Consider the following 19,136-nt stretch of genomic DNA (forward strand, 5'->3'; position numbering starts at 1 on the left):
TTACCACCTGCCATTGGCATGTGTTGCAAGGATTTGCAGGTTGATACTCAACGCGTTTGGCCACGTTACAAACTCACTTTCCGTGGCCATCAAGTCCTGAAATGGGACTTGAACCCAGAACTTTTGGCTCAGAAGCAGGGATGCTCCTAACAGTGCCACAAGACCTCCTTTCCTCCTGAAGGAGCTGGCTCCATATTCATCATTCAAGTAATTGCTGGTGCACTCCAAGCACTGATAAACAGATATAAAAGCAAAAAAAACTGCTGATGCTGGAAATCCAAAACAAAAACAGAAACAGAAATACCTGGAAAAACTCTGCAGGTCTGGCAGCATTGGCGGAGAAGAGCACAGTTGACGTTTCGAGTCCTCATGACCCTTCAACAGAACTAAGTAAAATTAGGAAAGGGGTGAAATATAAGCTGGCTTAGGGAATGGGGGTGGGGGTGGTGGTGGTGGTTTTGGGACAAGCAGCCAGTGATAGGTGGAGACAAAAGAACAAAGAGGTGTTGAAGGTGGTGATATTATCGAAAGGAATGTGCTAATTAAGAGTAGAAGACAGGCCAGATAAGGTACAGATAGTTCTAGTGGGGGTGGGGGAATAATAAAAGGTAGAAATAAACAATGGTGGAAATACATTTAAAAATAATGGAAATAGGTGGGAAAAGAAAAATCTATATCAATTATTGGAAGAAACAAAAAGGAGGGGGAAGAAACGGGAAGGGGGTGGGGATGGAGGAGAGAGTTCAAGATCTAAAATTGTTGAATTCAATATTCAGTCCAGAAGGCTGTAAAGTGCCTAGTCGGAAGATGAGGTGCTGTTCCTCCAGTTTGCGTTGAGCTTCAATGGAACAATGCAGCAAGCCAAGGACAGACATGTGGGCAAGAGAGCAGGGTGGAGTGTTGAAATGGCAAGCAACAGGGAGGTATGGGTCATGCTTGCAGACAGACCGAAGGTGTTCTGCAAAGTGGTCACCCAGTCTGCGTTTGGCCTCTCCAATGTAGAGGAAACCGCATTGGGAGCAACGAATGCAGTAGACTAAGTTGAGGGAAGTGCAAGTGAAATGCTGCTTCACTTGAAAGGAGTGTTTGGGCCCTCCGGTACATCGATGATTATTTCGGTGATGCTTCATGCTCTTGTTGGGACTTGGAAAAATTTATTAATTTTGCTTCCAATCTCCACTCCTCCATCATTTTCACATGGTCCATCTCTGACACTTCCCTTCCCTTCCTTGACCTTTCTGTCTCAATTTCTGGTGATAGACTGTCCACCAATATCCATTATAAGCCTGCCGACTCCCACAGCTACCTCGACTACAGCTCCTCACACCCTACTTCCTGTAAGGTCTCCTTCCCATTCTCTCAGTTCCTTCGCCTCCGTCACATCTGTTCTGATGATGCCACTTTCAAAAGTAGTTCCTCTAACATGTCCTCCTTCTTCCTTAACCAAGGTATTCCACCCATGGTAGTTGACAGGGCCCTCAACCGTGTCCGGCCCATCTCCCGCGATTTTTCTTTTCCCACCTATTTCCATTATTTTTAAATGTATTTCCACCATTGTTTATTTCTACCTCTTTAGTATTCCCCCACCCCCACTATAACTATCTGTACCTTATCTGTCCTGTCTTCTACTCTTAATTAGCACATTCCTTTTGATAATATCACCACCTTTAACACCTCCTTTTGTTCTTTTGTCTGTAACAGCTTTTGGTTATCTCCACCTATCACTGGCCGCTTGTCCCAAAGCCCCCCTGCCTTAAACCAGCTTATATTTCACCCCTTTCTTAATTTTACTTAGTTCTGTTGAAGGGTCATGAGGACTCGAAATGTCAACTGTACTCTTCTCCGCCAATGCTGCCAGACCTCCTGAGTTTTTCCAGGTATTTCTGTTTCTGTTTTTGTTCACTGATAAACAGATCAATGTTTTCAAGGGGGGTGGGGTGGAATGGTGCAGAAAATCCACTGGGCCACCCACGTAACTGCAGCAGAGGAAGAGCTAGGCCAATCAATGGTAGGAGTGGGGCTAAAGCTGTGACAGGGAGCATTATAGAAGCATTAGCCATGAGGCACAAAGAGTAATTATGCTCACCCTGCTGTCCAACAAATGCCAAATGATTCTGCCCAAGCACATTCCATGGTCAATTAAAGACAAATTGTTTTTCTGTAGATTAGTAGCAGGTTGCAAATCTTCTGATCCCCAAATGATAGATAAGCCAACAGGAAATACCAGCAGTCAATTTGCATCATAGGAAAATGAGACATGTTGAAATGCCAAGTAAAAGCACATACACATGTGTAGAAATCTCACAATGTTCTTTTGCCTAAGAAGGCATGCCTGGGCAAGCAGGAGGTACTTAGTTGATATTCTAATTTGTATCTAGGAGGTGCAAATCTTGTAAAGGCTCAGCTAACTTATCTTCCAACTATGTCAAGGTGCTAAATGAACCTAAGAGTGGAGGTGTAAAGAGACTTTGGCACTTTAGCTCTTTAGTTTTTCAACAATTAAGGTTTGGATCCTGCCCTTTTAATTGAGAATAAACTTCCTATTATCTAAACTACACTAGATCAAGTAAATTATTCAAAATAAATTCATCAGCCACACATCTGAAAAGTAATTATATGGTCAAGGATAATAACTCCTGCATGTTTCGTGCATTCAAGAGATATTAGGATCAAGGTCAAGGATAATAACTCCTGCATGTTTCGTGCATTCAAGAGATATTAGGAGAAAAGATTACTGGTTCAATCATTTGGGGGCTAATCTCCGATCTCTGGTGTTTCCTAATAGCCACAGACATATCAACAGTCATTCAAATTGATTCCATTATTAGATCCCCAGGACATCATCCTGTAAGGTATACCAGAGCAGCACAAATACCACAGGTGCAGAATTTCATCCACAGTTGGCACTCAGTGCCGTATGCTTGTACATTTTATGCACTAAAACAATCAACCAGACTAATTTATCAACTAAAAAAATTAATAAAGTACTTTTTTCTACCATATCTCAGGTGTTATGGAAAGAACAGAAAAATAAACTCTGCATTTCAAGCATTGTTTGTTTGTTCTTATTCATTATAAGTTCACGAAGGTACTGCACATAAGGCTATTTAATAAGATAAGAACCCATGGTGTTGGGGTAGTATGGCTTAGCATAGATAGAGGATTGGCTAACTATAAGAAAACAGTTGGGATAAGGGGGGCATTTTCAGGATGGCAACCTGTAACTAGTGGAGTACCACAGGGATCAGTGCTGGGGCCTCTATTTGCAATATATATATTAATGACTTAGATAAGCGAAGTGAATGTACTATCACCAAGTTTGTGGATGATCCAAAATTAGGTGGGAAGGCAAGTGGTACGGATGACACATGGAGTCTACAGTGGAATATAGACAGGTTAAATGAGTGGACAAAAATTTGGCAGATGGAATATAATGTGGGAAAATGTGAGGTTATGCACTTTGGCAGGAATAATAGGAGCTGAATATTATTTAAATGGAGAAAGACTGCAGAAGGCTATAGCACAGACAGATTCGGGAGTCTGTGTATAAATCCCAAAAAGCTAACATACAAGTCAACAAGTAATAGGGAAGGAAACTGGAATGTTGGTCATTATTTCACAGGGAATGGAGTATAAAAATAGGGAAGTCTTGCTAAAACTATACAAGGCACTAGTTAGACCACACCTAGAATACTGTGAACAGTTTTGTTTCCCTTATCTAAGGAGAGATATACTGGCATTGGAGGCAGTCCAAAGAAGGTTCACTAAGTTGATTCCGGGTATGGAGGGATTTTCTTATGAGGAGAGGTTGTGTAGGTTGGGCGTATACTCATTGGAATTTAGAAGAATGAGAGGCGACCTTATTGAAACATATAAGATTCTTAGGGGGCTTGACAGGGGAGATGTTGAGAGGCTGTTTCCCCTTGTGGGAGAGTCTAGGACCAGAGGGCATAATCTGAGTAAGGGGTTGCCCATTAAGACAAAGATGAGGAGGAATTTCTCCCCTCCAGAGGGTAGTCAATCTGTGGAATTCTTTACCGAAGAGGGTTATAGAGGTTGGATCGTTAAATATATTCAAGGCTGAGGTACAGGTTTTTAATCAGTAAGGGAATCAGGGTTATGGGGGGAAAAGGCAGGAAAGTGGAGTTGAGGATTATCAGATCAGTCATGGTCTCATTGAATGGCGGAGCAGGCTTGATGGGCCGAGTGGCCTACTTCTGCTCCTATGTCTTATTGTCTTATTATTCAGTTTATCTTATCTCATGAAATTATTTAAGCCTTTCATGAATGCATAATTTACTCTGAGCCACTTAAATGATTAAAATTACATTATTATACTCCCGCATACACAAAAATAATGAATTTTCCAGAGTGGTCATCACTGGATGTGAGCTTTACATAAGTTTTAATAATTCTATATGGTAGGATATAGCATCAATTTATTTCTGGCTACTATTCAGAAACATGGAAAGAAGCCAACAGCCGAAGGATCAGTGGTCTTTGTTTCTATTAATGTGATTTAGGCTGGCAAAAAATAAAAATTTGTCTGGAAAACGAGGTCAGATGTAGACATTTGGATATAACTATCCAGCTCTTTCAGATCAAACCATTTTATGTAAAGTTTCCTTTTCAGAATTTACATTCCCTGAGTTTTTTCATGAAAAGCATCAATTATTGATATTTCTAATCTCATGCTTCCAATTATGCAAACATCTGTATCAAGCTAACATTAAAACAAATCAACTTGTATCAGTGTGTATTCATGCCAAAGACTCTGCTTAATAAATTTACAGAATATAACCAATTTTTGAATGAAGTCCTCCAGATCATCTTCTTAAGACTTAATTAGCAAATGCACTACCCAGAGTAGAACTGGATCATACAAACCAGAAGACTCCTAAGTTTGATCCCTGTGAGTGCTAAGGTAGCCGATTTCAACCAGAGCAGGGAGCTACACTTAATTCATTGCATATGAAGAATTTTCAATAATTAAAATAAGATTGATTCCAAAAAAGATAATTCATAGATATATGCAATACTGAGAAGGCCACATAGAAACCAGTAATGGAGAAAGATTCAATGAGACTGATGTCATTGGTTAAAGGGGTTTAAATGAGAACTACCACAGATGCATATTAATTAATATCGACCAGTGTATGAGTCCATGCAGTTAATACAGTCCACTCAGACACTGTGGGCGGAATCATCCCAGATTTGCGCTAAGTTCAGTAGTGGCCGTGAGAAAAAGTAATTTTACCCACCGGCACAATGGCAAGTTTTCGCGTTGCATCATCCCATTCCCGGTGTGTACCACCTCATTAATAATGCTCTTATGGGAAACACTCCAGACCTCTGGCAGGCGGGCTTGGATTTTCCCGCCACACCATGACCTCAGCACTTCCTCACTACAGGCACCATATTTAAAGCGTACCAGAGTGCAAGTCTAATTCATGTCTACAGACAAAGACTGCTCCAGGTGACAGATGGCCCCAAAAGCAAAGAAGGCGGCAGCCCCCAAATTTAGGGATGTCTCTCCTACCTCTGCTCTGGCACCAATCCAGCTTGGGAGGCAGTGGCAGCAGCAGCCATGCCACCAGAGTACAGAGGAAGTCAGCCATCCAGTGCAGGAAGAGGATGAATGCTCTCATTCGTTCCGCCAGGATAAGTCAAGCACCTCATCACTCAACTCACACTCCCAAATCCATCACACATCCACATGGATCTTACACCTCAAGGGACAATACCACTAACTCTCTCTCGCACCCTCACATCTCCATCAGGCTCATGTCCTCTCGAGCTCACGTCCTCATCCTGTCCATAGCTCTGCTCACCAAACATCCCATGCAGTGCCATGCATCCTGCTCACTCTCCATTTGTTTTCATGCAGGAGATGCTGGCTCATAACAGGAGGGAGAGGTCCCAGATCCAGGGTGGAGTGGCCCACATTAGACCTCTCACTCAGAAGTGCGTGCCAATACATTGACTGGTGAGGATGTGGACCGTGCCTGCAGCAACAGTGAGGCTGGCAGTGAACACCTACGTGAGGGTCCTGCATCACATCAGCCCCCTCTCAATGCCACAGTGCTTTCTCTGCTGCGATGCACTAATTACCTCTACTTTTGGTTCACAGGGAGCTCTGCCAAGCGACCAATACCCTCAGCCAGCCATTCCCTCAGCTCCAGCGAGGTCCTCACCTCCAGCAAAGAGGTCACCTCCTCCATTAAAGAGCTGAAAATAAGCAGCCTGGAAGACTTGTCACAGCGCCAACCCACACCCTCCACCGGGGCAGAGTCCCACCTTGGTGGGACCTAGGCCTAGAGCTGGCTTGGGTTCACAATCAGGTGGTCACCGCACAGACATGTCCACAGCAGGAGGAGGCAGGTTCAACTGAACTCCCCCGCACTCGGAATGCTGGGGAAGAGGCATCTGTGAGGTCCAAGTCAGATGATGAGCCTCTGGCTTTGGCCTTCCAACTCATTGTGGAGAGTTAGCAGAAGGTGGGGAACATCACGCAAAGCTCTCCGTAAGCTCTGAGCGGCATGGGAGTCGGAGGAATGCGTCCACCTGCTCTCTGATGTGTTGCCCACAAGTGCGCATATAGTGGTCTCCATGTGTAGGAGGGTGGATGCAACGGGGATCCTGGTCCAGCAGAGATATGCACAGACCTGCACTCCATCGCGGTAGCCATGGGTGAGCTCCTGCAGTGGCAATGCAAGAAGGAAAGGAGGCACCTCATTGTCCATCAAGGTGCTTCTTCCCATCAAAGAGTCAGGCTGTGGCCCCCGGGCATCCGAAGGGAGGAGTGGCGGCAGTTGGACACCCCTGGGTCATCCACTCAGGAAACTAAGAGGTTGTCTGCTCCTTAGGAGTTCCCTTTGCTTGTGACCCCCCTCAACATCGCCCTCTGTCACCGCAGAGGGAGCAGCTGGCTCACAGGAGGACAACCAAAGCAAGCTGGGGCCCTCAAGGCCTCAGCTGTCCAGAGGACACACGCCAAAGTCATTGGGGGGCAACAGGGCCAACCATTTCACAGGCTGCCTCCATCTCTGCTGCGATGTCAGGACAGCACCTCAAAGTGGTAGGCCTAGGAAAGTTAAATTCTGATCACAAGTGGTCTCACAGGTGAACACATTTTACCACTTTTTATAATCTGAAAATATATTCATTTTCGCTGAATTTTGTGTAATGTTGTCTTTCAGCCTCATTGACAGACTTCGAGTCCTCCCAGTGCATACCTCCCTCCACTAACAGTTCAGCTGCATGCACCGAAGCATGAGTGATGCTGGGGGGAGAGGTGTGTGCATGTCAGGGCCTTTCGGAGCCTCGTGCAAGCACTCTCCCATGCACGTGGAGCCTTCATCCATCACACTCATACTGTCCCCAACATTTTCAATGCTGTCTGTTGTTCAGTTGCCCATCGGAGCTGACCTGCATATTTGCCTACCTGCTAATTGCACTCCCATGCAGCACCAGTGTCCGTCTGACATGACGTTTCACTCACTTTGGATTTCAACAACAATGATCATAGTCAAGTTTTTGATCAACTCCCCAATCTTTTCCCCTCCCCAGTCACCCATGTCCTTTTTCCCCATCACTGTCAATCCCCCTGGCATCACCTTCCACCTCCCACCTTCACCTACCAACCAAACCCTTGTCTTTCCAGAATGTACAGGTGAACATGCACATTCCCTACCTTCCTGACAATCTATCCCCTCCACATTGACCTACTCTTTCCCAGCCCCATGGTCCATGTCTGCCTCCGAGTCCCCACCAATCATCCTTGCTGTCCTTTCTACCGCTACTGACACTCTCACCCTCACAGTTCCCTCTGTCTCCTCTCATACTCACCATTCTTTCCTACCACACTGACCCTCAGTTCACTCCTCAGAGACAGTCATTTGACACCACAGGCCCCTTCCCTTGCACGTTCACCTGGACATCCCCCATCCTTACTCCCACCTCCACCATGACACCTTCTCCTCTCAACTCCCTCCTCCCCACTGAACTCCTTCCTCCTTGCCCCTATCCATCCCAGATATCTTCCCGTCTCTGAACTCCCTCCCTTACACCTACCTCCCCATCACCGCATTCTCCCCCTTTTAAACAATCCTCCCCAACCCCCCTCAAAAACTTCACCCCACTGACACCACCCTCCCTCCCCCTCCTCCTCCTCCCCTCTCTCCTTCCTTTTTCTCCCCCCACCCACCCCGTACACCTTCCTCCCCCACCCCTGCTCCCGCCATACACCTTCTCCCTCTTACAGCTGGACATTCCTCTCTCTCTCTTTCTTTCCCCCCCTCCCCCCTTACTCCTTGCCAATCATCCATAGCAGCTCATGGCCAAGACCGTGATGTTCTGAAGCAGACCAAAGACATCAATGGAGACTTCCTACTTCCATGAGCTGCTTTGCAGTGAAGCCATGTCCATGAGAGTCCACCAAACATGTGATGTCTGTGTTCCTTCAGGGTCCAGTAGCTGTAGAGTTCCAGCATCTATGCTCCTCGGATGTCCACGATATGAACAAGGCCCTAACGGTAAGTTCCAACATCTGCACATCATACTTGTCCAGACATGTTTCTGGGCCAGAGCATTTCTCGACCAGCATAATGGTACATCTGGCGTGGGGGGAAATTCTGGTAGGCCTTACTTTTCATCCAATTACCGGGATGCAAACTGGGTTCAAGCTGTCCTCCAGCGGGATTGGCGTGCTGCCATGGCGAACACCCTTGGATGATCCCACTGTGCTTTCACGTCGGCATGAAATTGATTCTTGGCTTTCTTGCCATATTGCTCCTCTGCACCCCACCCTGCCCATGACATCCAATGTCACTGGGGCCAGAAAATTCCGGCCTGTGAACTTAGGAGGTAGAAATGTTTGCATTGAGGCTGCTGGGAAACAGGTGGGTTGCCCATGATATGAACGCCCCAAAGTAAGAAAATGGTAGTCAGAATGCTTCCCATACAAGCTAAACAAAGTGTCCTGAATGATTGGGTGCTACCACAGGTGTGGCATACATGAACTGGAAGCTGAGGGAGGGTTGTGATGTTAAACAGCCTCCAATGCCAATTTGGCACACAAACTGCCATTCTGGACTGTGCAGGTCCAGTTAACATCCCCTCAAACACTCCAAGACATACATGTGTTTAGCTGCATGAGGAACCCTTGCACTGCCACACCCCCACCCGACTAGCTTGATTTAAAGGGCTTCCAGACGAGGTACCTTTTTACTTATTTTTGCTAGTGTAGAATTTGTGGAAGTATTATGTTCTTGCTTTTTGAGGAATTTTGCTAGCTTTTTGGACTTAAGGAACTCGGGCTGGATCTTGACAAGGAGGTTAGAGGAAACATAGAAAATAGGAGTAGGTCATTCAGCCCTTCAAGCCTGCTCCGCCATTCAATATGATCATGACTGATCCTCTCTCGCAACACCATATTCCCACGCTCTCTCCATGCCCCTTGACGCTTTTAGAGCCCAGAAATCTATTTGCTTCATAAATATATTCAGTGACTTGGCCTCTGCAGCCTTCTGTGGTAAACAATTCCATAGGTTCACCACCCTCCAAGTGAAGAAGTTTCTCCTCATCTCAGTCCTAAATGGTCTACCCCATATCCTGAAACTGCGACCCCTTGTTCTAGAGTCCCCCCAGCCAGAGGAAATATCATCCCTGCGTCCAGCCCTGTCAGAATTTTTTTTGTTTCAAAGAGATCCCCTCTCATTCTTCTAAACTCCAGTGAATACAGGCATAGTCGACCCAATCTCTCCTCATATGACAAACCTGCCATCCCAGGAATCAGTCTGGTGAACCTTCGCTGCATTCCTTCCATTGCAAGTATATCCTTTCTTGGGTCAGGAGACCAAAACCGCACACAATACTCCAGGTGTGGTCTCACCAAGGCCCTGCACAGCTGCAGTAAGACATCCTTGCTCCTGTACTCAAGGTCAATATACCATTTGCCTTAATTGTTAGCCTGTCAGGAGAAAGTCTTCAGTAATGGAGGCTATTCCTTAATGGAGGCTATAGTTCCAGTCATTCTTGGCATGCAGAATGATTTGGAAATTGAGTCATTCAGCAGAAAGGGGAAGCAGTAGAGAGGAGAAGGGCTCTCAAATGAAGGCACTACCCACCAAGAGTTTGGAGGGAGCACATCTCCTACCTCCAACTCAGTCAAAAGCAGTGCCTTCCCTTTCATTAAGCAGGTGATCCCTGAGCTGTGCCACCTCCTACAACCCAACCTGCAGCCTCATGGTAAGGAGGAGATGGCACTGCCAATAGCCATCAAGGTTATCTGTGCCTCAAATTTCTATGCCAGTGAATCCTTCCAGTGGGAGCAACATCTGCAGTTTATTGCTCAATGTATCAGGGAGGTGAGAGAGCCCCTATATTGAATGAGAGGGGACATTATTGTCTTCTCTTTGACCAGAGAAAAGCTGGAGGAGAAAACACATGGATTTTCCAGGTTGGCAGGATTCCCAAAGGTGCAGGGTGCAATTGAAAGCACCCAGGTAGCTGTGTTCCCAACATGTTAACAGGAAAATGCTTCATAGCTGCAAGGGATTGCTTTTCAAAGGTTACGGGGAGAAGGCGGGAGAATGGGGTTGAGAAACTTATCAGCCATGATTGAATGGCAGGGCAGACTCGATGGGCCGAATGGCCTAATTTCTGCTCCAATGTCTTATGGCCTTCCTTAATGTCCAGTTGGTGTGCAATTATTCCCAGATGATCATCTCGGTGGATGCCTGGAAACAACCAGTAGGCATTCATCCTGTGATAGTCAGCCACAGCCGCTACCTTTGGCCCACCATGAAGAACCAGGAGTTGGCTGCCAGAGGACAACAGATAGTTGCTCTACACCTGGCTCATAACTCCCTGCTGTCACCAAACCATGCTTTGACAGTATGTCAATGAGAACCATGCAACCACCACAAAAGTCATGGAGCAGACTACTAGCATGCTGAAACAATTCCTTTCATGGAGTTGCCCACCACTTCTAATCTGGAAAGGATGGGCTCCAAACTCTGCATGAAACCCTATGCCAAGTTGGAGCCAGATTCTCTTGCTCCTTGACAGTAACAACAGGTTTTTGGCAGGCCTGCCAAAATACCAACATCTTGTTTTGCATGTAAATCAGCGTTCTCCTGTACGATGCTCAAAGTCCTCAAATGAGTGCCCTGCAGCAGAACTCGTCTGTGATCTCAACCTCTGAGCTGGCACACAAACTATCCTTTTTCCGTGGCCTGGTTACCTGGTAACTCATCATGTGCTGATCCTAACTCTATACTACTGAACCATCTAAAGTTCACATAATGCCAGTATCTGAACTAATGGTTGCGATAGTCAGAAAGTGACAGTGCTTCTTCATCAAAGGTCTGCTACAGCTTTCATCTTTCATGGTGAGGCTGCAGTGGCTGGCCAGTTGGCAGTTCGTAGGTATCGAAAGAAATGCAGAAGTGGCAGGTTGCAGCAATAGAAGTAGGGCGAGGTGGAAAACAAGCAGTCCATGGTCACGCATCTGCAGCCTGCACTCACGGCAGGATGAGGGTGAGGTGGGATTTGAGATGGCGATGCAGGCTTTGTTGCCAAGAAGATGTGTGGAAGTTTAAGACACATCCACACTGAGTAGACCATGCCACGGTGACTGACAAATAGAAATGGGTCCTCTTGCACCAACCGTGGTGGTTCACATCTATGTATTGTTATTGGACAAGTAATCCAGGGGCTCTGGAGACATTGGTTCAAATCCCACTGTTCAAAATTAAATTAGTGTCGATAATTGTGACCATGAAACCATCATCAATTATTGAAAAAAAAATCTGGTTTACTAATGTCCTTTTAGAGAAGGAAATCTGTCATCCTTACCTGATCTGGCATACATGTGATTCCAGACCACAGCAATCTGGTTGATTCAAATGCCCTCTGAAATAGCCTAGCGAGCCACTGAGTTCAAGGGCAATTAGGATGGGCAACAAATACTAGCCTTGCCAGTATCACCAACATTTCATGAAAGAATAAAGAACATTTTATACTCGGCATATAAGTCAACCCCCATTCTTGAAAAGATTTTTTTTGCAGCTTCAAAGGTCAACTTATACGCCTCGCCTGATCCACAGTATTCAAACCAAGATGTTTTCCACAGGATATTAACAATAGATGTTTGAAGTCTGACAGTTATTTTTGGCAGAAAATGTAAAAAAAATCAATTTTCCCACAGAGGTGATTTAGCTATACTTAAGTTAGTCTCTATGTCAATGTGACAAATAAATCAGCTTTATATTCTCCAAACTGAAGAAACTTTTACACCACAATAAAACATACAGTATCAATCTGTCCATTTTTCAGAGCATATTCTATTTTCTGCCAGATCTCTCTGACTATGAGGGTTGATTTTCCCCAGTCCACTGGAAGTGGGCTGGGAACAGGATGGTTGGCAATATGGTGGGAGAAGGCTTCTGGAGGGGTTCCTAACATCTTTCTTCTGCTGGAAAGAACCTAATTGGGCCATTAAGTGGCTCCACTAAAGGGCCAATTTCTGCCTCCAAGGGCATTTGAGAGAGCCTGCTGCAGCATGGGGAGACTGCCAGGTAAACCCCTGGTGGCCTCCCTGAAGGTTCCTGTAGTATTATTTCCTGCCTTCGTTGTATTTTTACCTCTCTCCCAGGAATAAACATTCACAAACTAAGATTCCTTTGTCATGCATTTATACATAGCACATTATGAAAGTACAGCCATCCCTTCGTCCCACTGTCACTTGCATATACAACTAACCACCTATTTTCAACATACTGTGTCTTACGCCATCCACAAAACAATTGCAGAACTTGTTACAATGTCATGCACCAAAACAGACTGCTTTAAGTTGCATGAAAATACCTGATCCAAGTGCTGAATGAAATGATTTCTGCTCTCAAACCTTTATACACCAAGGATGACAGAGGTCATATGACTATGGCAAGCCTATGGCCAGATTGCACAAAAGCACTTCTCCAAACATCCCCCTTTTCATAAAAAAAACACCCAGCATACACTATCATTTGCAGTTGCAAGTCAGGCACATACTTATTCTACAATGAAAATCATTGTGCAAGGTTACAGGGAAAAGGCAGGAGTTTGGCACTAAGTTAAGATGCTCAAAGCTGGTGCAGACACGAGGGGCCGAATGGCCTCCTTCCTTACCATAACGATTCTGTAATCACACATGTACAGAAAACTAGTCATTCTAGTCTGACCCACTTTCGCCTGTCTTTATGCAAGCATTGCACACACATTCCTTAAAATGTTCAGGTTTTCTAATGGTTGCGGTTTGCTATTGGCTATTCATTTGGTGTCTACTTGTTCCTGGGGTGATGTTGCCTCTCCAAGGAATTTTGCTGCCGTGGTGAGTGTTGCTGCTGTGGTAATTGTTGCTGATGATCAGCCCCCTTTGTTGGGGTTTGGTTGACCTCTGGGACTGATAACTGTTCAGCTCCTTGTGCGGTTGGTGACCTCACGTATTCCTCATCAGCTGTCTGCTGTGAAGGAGCAGCTTCTCCAGTTCTGTGTATGTGCTTCCAGTTACAATAATATATTTGCTTATTAATTTTCACCATGTATGATCAAGGTGGCAACTTCAGTGTACAGGTCCAAGTTGCCAATGGGCTAACTTCTGTTGACAATATTGAATGTTTGCAATCTGACTGACTCTCCAATTCTCAGCTCTGGCAATGATTTAGCAGTTTTATCAAAGTGAAATTTGGCTTTGTCGTTTCCCTTTGATTTTGCCACTCATATCTATTACCATTTCTGGCTTCAGTGTTTTAGCTATTGGAAGAGTAGTTTGGATGTGGCGTGACATTAGTTGCTGAGTTGGACTACTTTCCATGCCCTCAGTAAGTGTTTCTCCATTCTAGGATTGTCTTGTACAATTAAGCTGGATCTACTTGGTTTTTTTGATGATCCCTTTGGTAATTTTAATTTGCCTGGAGATAGTGCAGCTTTCCCAATCATTTACAATGCATCTCAAGTCTTCACTCATGACCTAAGGGCCATTGTCGCTTATCACAATATAAGGAATGCCATAATGACTTGACTTGGTGTGCTTTCAGGCATTCTATGATCTCACAGGTGGTTGTTAACATTAGCTTGTCTAATTCTCAGTAGTCTGAATAGTAGTCAATGGTGACGCGATAGTTCCAAAGAGAGTGAAGTGGCCTACACCAAGCTTCATCCATGGTCTGCCTAGGATATCATGAGCCATGAATGACTCTTTAGTTTACTTAGCTTGATGTTCATTACAAGCACTGCACTGACTGATGTGGTCCTTGATCTCATTGCTCATGTGCTGGTGGAGCACTTCTTTTGCTTTCCTCAGATTAGACTCAATTCCTTGATGACTTGCATGGATGTGCTTCAGCATCTCTCCCCTCATCTCCTCCTTAGGGATGATGACTCTAGTTCCTTTGTACAAGATTCCATCTTGGGCATTCACTTCATCCCTGCATGCTTAATACTCTTACAACAATAAGTGTGTCCTTGATAGTTTCTGGCCATCTTTTTTCATCTCTACTTCCAGAAACACTTGGGATAGTTGCTTCGCATTGCGTAGTTTGCTTGATCTGACCAAGATGCTTAGCTGTCAAATTCAATGTTTCTGCCGGGCTGATGACTTCTAGAATACATTGTTGCTTCTCATTCGCTGTACTAGCATCAGCAACTTTCTTCAAAGGGAGTGCAGCTCTTGATAGCATGCCAGTGATATACACCCATTTCCCCTGCTTGTATTTTACTTCCAAATGTTATCTTTGCAAACAAAGTAACCATTTGCAGACACTTTGGAACAGATAGAGGTTTGGGAAAGATACTTTGAAATGGTTTATGGTCAAGCCCTTATGTCACTTTGTCTCTCCCAAGCAGGCACCGATTTAAAATGTTCATGAGCAATACAACAGCCAGGCGCACTCTTTCTCAATCTGTGCAGTGTTGTTCAGTTTGTGTTAATGCTCTGAATGCAAAGGCAACTGGTTGTCCTTGCTGCATGAAGGTTGCCCCAAATCCTGTCTTGCTGGCATCACACTGCAGTGTGACCACATCATTGACAATGCCAGTGCTGAGGTACTACAATGTTATCACTATCTGTTTGATGCAAGTGAAAGCTGCTGCTTGTTCTGTGCCCCAATATCACTGAATATCCTTGGCAGTGAGCTTGCATAGAGGTTCACTCTCCAATGCAAATTGGACAACAACAAGTTCACAAATCCAACAAATCATTGAACTGCCTTCACACCTGTTGGTTGCTGCATCTCTGCCACAGCTCTCACCTTATCAGGGTCAGGGCAAACATCTTTCACTGTCAGTACATGGCCTATGTACTTGACTTTAGTCATCTTCAGTTGCAGTTTCTCCTTACTTAGCTTCTGATTCAACTGGCGAGCTTTCTCTAGCAATCTCATTTAGATTCGGATCATGGTCTGTGATGTTTTCTTCCATGGTATCTCCACAGCCATAGACTAGCAGATTATCCACAATCACTTTCACTCCTGGAAAATCATTGACCATTTCGTGCTATAAGCATTTATACTCTTCCTGAACAGTAATGTTAAATGGGATGCGCAACCATCTGTACCTCTCAAGTGACATCCAGAACGTAGTCAGGAAACTGCTGCTTTCATCCAACTTCATTTGCCAGTATCCATCCTTTGCATTTAAGGTAGTAAAGACGTTTTCCTTGGAAAGTTGTGGAATATTTCTTCAATGGTTGGCATAGGGTAATGAGATCTCTTCAAAGCTTTACTGAGGTCCTTTGGATAAATGCACAGTCTCAGTTTTCCAGGTTTTTTCACTGTTACCATGCTGCTAATGCAGTCTGGAAGAGCTGTCACTTTCTTGATTACTCCATCTTTTCAAGTTTCTCTATCTTGTCTTTCAGGCTAGACTTGAGAACAGCTGGAACTCTCCTTGGAAGATCTGAGTTGGTTGCACACTCTCATCTACTTCACCAGGAAGACCTGTGAAAACATCTTTGTAATTTTTTTAGGATTTGTTCACTAGTCAATGGCTTTGTGTTGTGCGAAACACTGCAAACCTCTTCTGGTAGATGGAGGGTTGCCAGTCCAAGCTATTGACTTGTTTCAGCTGAGATGAGTAGAGTTTGCTTAGCATTTATTATTTGGAACAGCAAATCTTTTTCCTACCCATTGCATTGGACTTTCAGCTTAGTTTTCCCTCTTTGGCTGAGCATTATTCCACCATATAACCTCAACTTTACCTTTTGATGGTTTCATTTTTGGGCTACTATCATGAGCAACTTCACACAGGTTTGCAGAGCTTATAAAGTAGCCCATAACACCACCGTCTCCCTGACACTTCATATTATCTTAATGCTCTCCTTCTGCCTGAGCTGCCTCTCAGCAGAGTGCAAAGCCTCGTTAACACACCCATCAATACTCTGCAGCTGATGATTGACCACTTCAGAACTTCTGCACATATCAACAGCTTTCTTGAAGTAGGTTTCTCTTTGCTCAGCAGATGTGATCTCACAGCAGGATCTCTTGTTCCTAAAACAATCCCATCTCTGATCAGATTATCCTTTAGCTGCTCAAACTCTCAAATTACAGCTAGGCATCTCAATGCAGTCACATACTGATCAATGTTCTTCTCCACCCCCCCTTCCTGTGCTCTGGTGTTGAACATGTAGTGTTCATATATAACAGGAGTAAAGGGCTCAAAGTGGGTCCTTAAGACCTCCAAAATTTCACAAGTTTGGCTGTTCTGCTCCTCTGTGCTCCCCCTATTGCACCCTCTACAGTGCAATAAAGTTTGTAGCACTCTCTCCACAACATTGACAACAGAGTTGCTACTCTTCTTTGTTCAGGTTTCTTGTCTAACTTTGAACAAATTTCATAGTTTTGTCTTTGAGGCTGGAAGAACCGCAAATTTATTTTCAAATCTGCCTTCATCTCCATAGGAGCAGGTACTGGAATTGGCAAAGCCATACTGACTTACCCAGTGACCAATGTCCTGTACAAAGTTGCAGACTAGAGTTTTAATGATTCTTTGCTGTTTCTTACAGGTACTGGGACTCTAACAGCTTTCAAAATCCACTCAATTTCAGCTGCACACTCCTGACACCATGTTTCAAATAGTGGTGCTCTTGAGCCTTTATACACTAAGGATGACATCAAAGGTCACATGACTATGGCAAGCCTATGGCCACATTGCATAAAAGCACTTCTCCAAACAATACCAGCTTCAACATGGAACAAGATTATTTTTGTTGTTTGTACCAAATGCATAAACACTTATTATGAAGACATTTCTAATTTTGCGACAAATAGTGAGCCAGGGAAATTTCTTTTGAGTCAGCATTAAATGTACATCTATATTTTTAACATTGGTAACGTAGCCTTACTATCTGTAATTAATATGACCTGGTTTATATTTTTATACCATAAATATGGTTACAATTTGCAGCTAGCAACCAAAATGGTGTTGACTCTAATGCAGCTAAACAAAATCTGAATTTGTAATTTGGGTTGGTTATCCTGGCTCCACTGCAAAGAAGTGTAAACCTTTAGGGCATACATGCAGTTAACTTTGTTACTGTACCATATTAGAATGTGGAGAATGAACATATTGACAGATGCAAATGCATACACTGTTCAATTATCTGTTAATCATACTACCTCCTAGGAAAGGCAATACAAACCCAGAAAAAAAAAACTGACCAATTCAAGAATAAGTCAGGCAAATTCCTCTCCAGTTCCTTAAAACACTGAAGTTGCAGTAATTGTGAAAGCCATGTATGATCTAATCAAAATTATCTAAAAACTTACCCCTGTAAATAATTCTAGTTGCATGTATCCCATGGGATTACAATACTTCCTGCAGCTGGCAGGAATTAGAGAAATAAAGCAGAAAATCACTAGGAAAAGCCACTGGGAAAAGCTGCAATGGGGAACCTGGGGCATTAAGGACTTGATCCAGTGAGTCAACAAGCTGCAGGATTCATTCAGCTTCATCAGGCAGAGCTGCAAACTCAACCTGTAGAAGATCACGGCAGTGGGGGGAGCACTGATGAGGTCTTGGCTGATAAACTTTGTTAGCAGTGGCTTCCACTTCCATGGTCAGGGTCTTTAGGAGGCACCTGCTTATTCCGCAGCTTATCACTGCAAAAATGGAATGTCAATTTTTTAAAATTCTTTCATGGGATGTCAGCATCATTGACTAGACCAGCGTTTATTGCTCATCCCTAATTGCCCTTGAAAGCAATCTCAAGAGCCATTGGTGAGCCACCTTCTTGTACTGCTGCAGTACATGTGGTGTAGGTACACCCACAATGCTGTTAGGGAGTTTCAGGATGTTGACCAAGCGACAGTGAAGGAGCGGCAATATATTTCCAAATCAGGATGGTGCGTGTCTTGGAGAGGGACTTGCAGGTGGTGGCGTTTCCATGCATTTGCTGCCCTTGTCCTTTTAGATGGTAGAGGTCAGGGGTTTGGGAGGTGCAGTTGAAGGATCTTTCGAGAGTTTCTGCAGTGCATCTTGTAGATGGCACACACAGCCACCACTGTGCATCGATGATAGACAGAGTGAGTGCTTAAGGTGGTGTATGGGGTGCCAATCAAGCGAGCTGCTTTGGTCTGGATGGTGTCGAATTTCTTGCATGTTGTTGGAGCTGTACTCATCCAGGCAAATGGGAAGTATTCCATCTTACTCCTGACTTGTGCCTTGTAGGTGGTGGACAGGATTTGGGGAGTCAGGAGGTGAATTACTCGCCACAGAATTCCCAGTCTCTGACCAGCTTGTGTAGCCACAGTTTTTGTATGGCTTGTCCAGTTCAGTTTCTGGTCAATGGCAACCCGCAGGATGTTGATAACTGTAGATTGAGCAATGGTAATGCCATTGAATGTCATGGGGAGATAGTTAGATTCTCTCATTGCCTGGCACTTGAGTGGCACAAATGTTACTTGCCATTTATCAGTCCAGCTCGAATTTTGTTCAGGACTCGACACATATGGACATGCACTGCTTCAGAATCTGAGTCATCAGTGCTGAACATTGTGCAATGATCAGCAAACATCCCCACTTCTGACCTATGAAGGAGAGAAAGTCATTGATGAAGCAGCTGAGGATGGTTGGGCCTAGAGCATTACCCTGAGGAG

The 19,136-nt window shown here is 44.5% G+C and overlaps 1 protein-coding gene across 3 annotated transcripts in view; it reads right to left on the reverse strand.

Moving 5' to 3' along the window:
• LOC121283632 (ecotropic viral integration site 5 protein homolog) overlaps positions 1-19,136 on the reverse strand; it is a 431,317-nt gene that overhangs the window by 249,019 nt on the left and 163,162 nt on the right. The gene's annotated exons all lie outside the window — the stretch shown is intronic.

Source organism: Carcharodon carcharias, chromosome 10 (assembly GCF_017639515.1).
Source record: "Carcharodon carcharias isolate sCarCar2 chromosome 10, sCarCar2.pri, whole genome shotgun sequence".
Classification (NCBI taxonomy): domain Eukaryota; kingdom Metazoa; phylum Chordata; class Chondrichthyes; order Lamniformes; family Lamnidae; genus Carcharodon; species Carcharodon carcharias.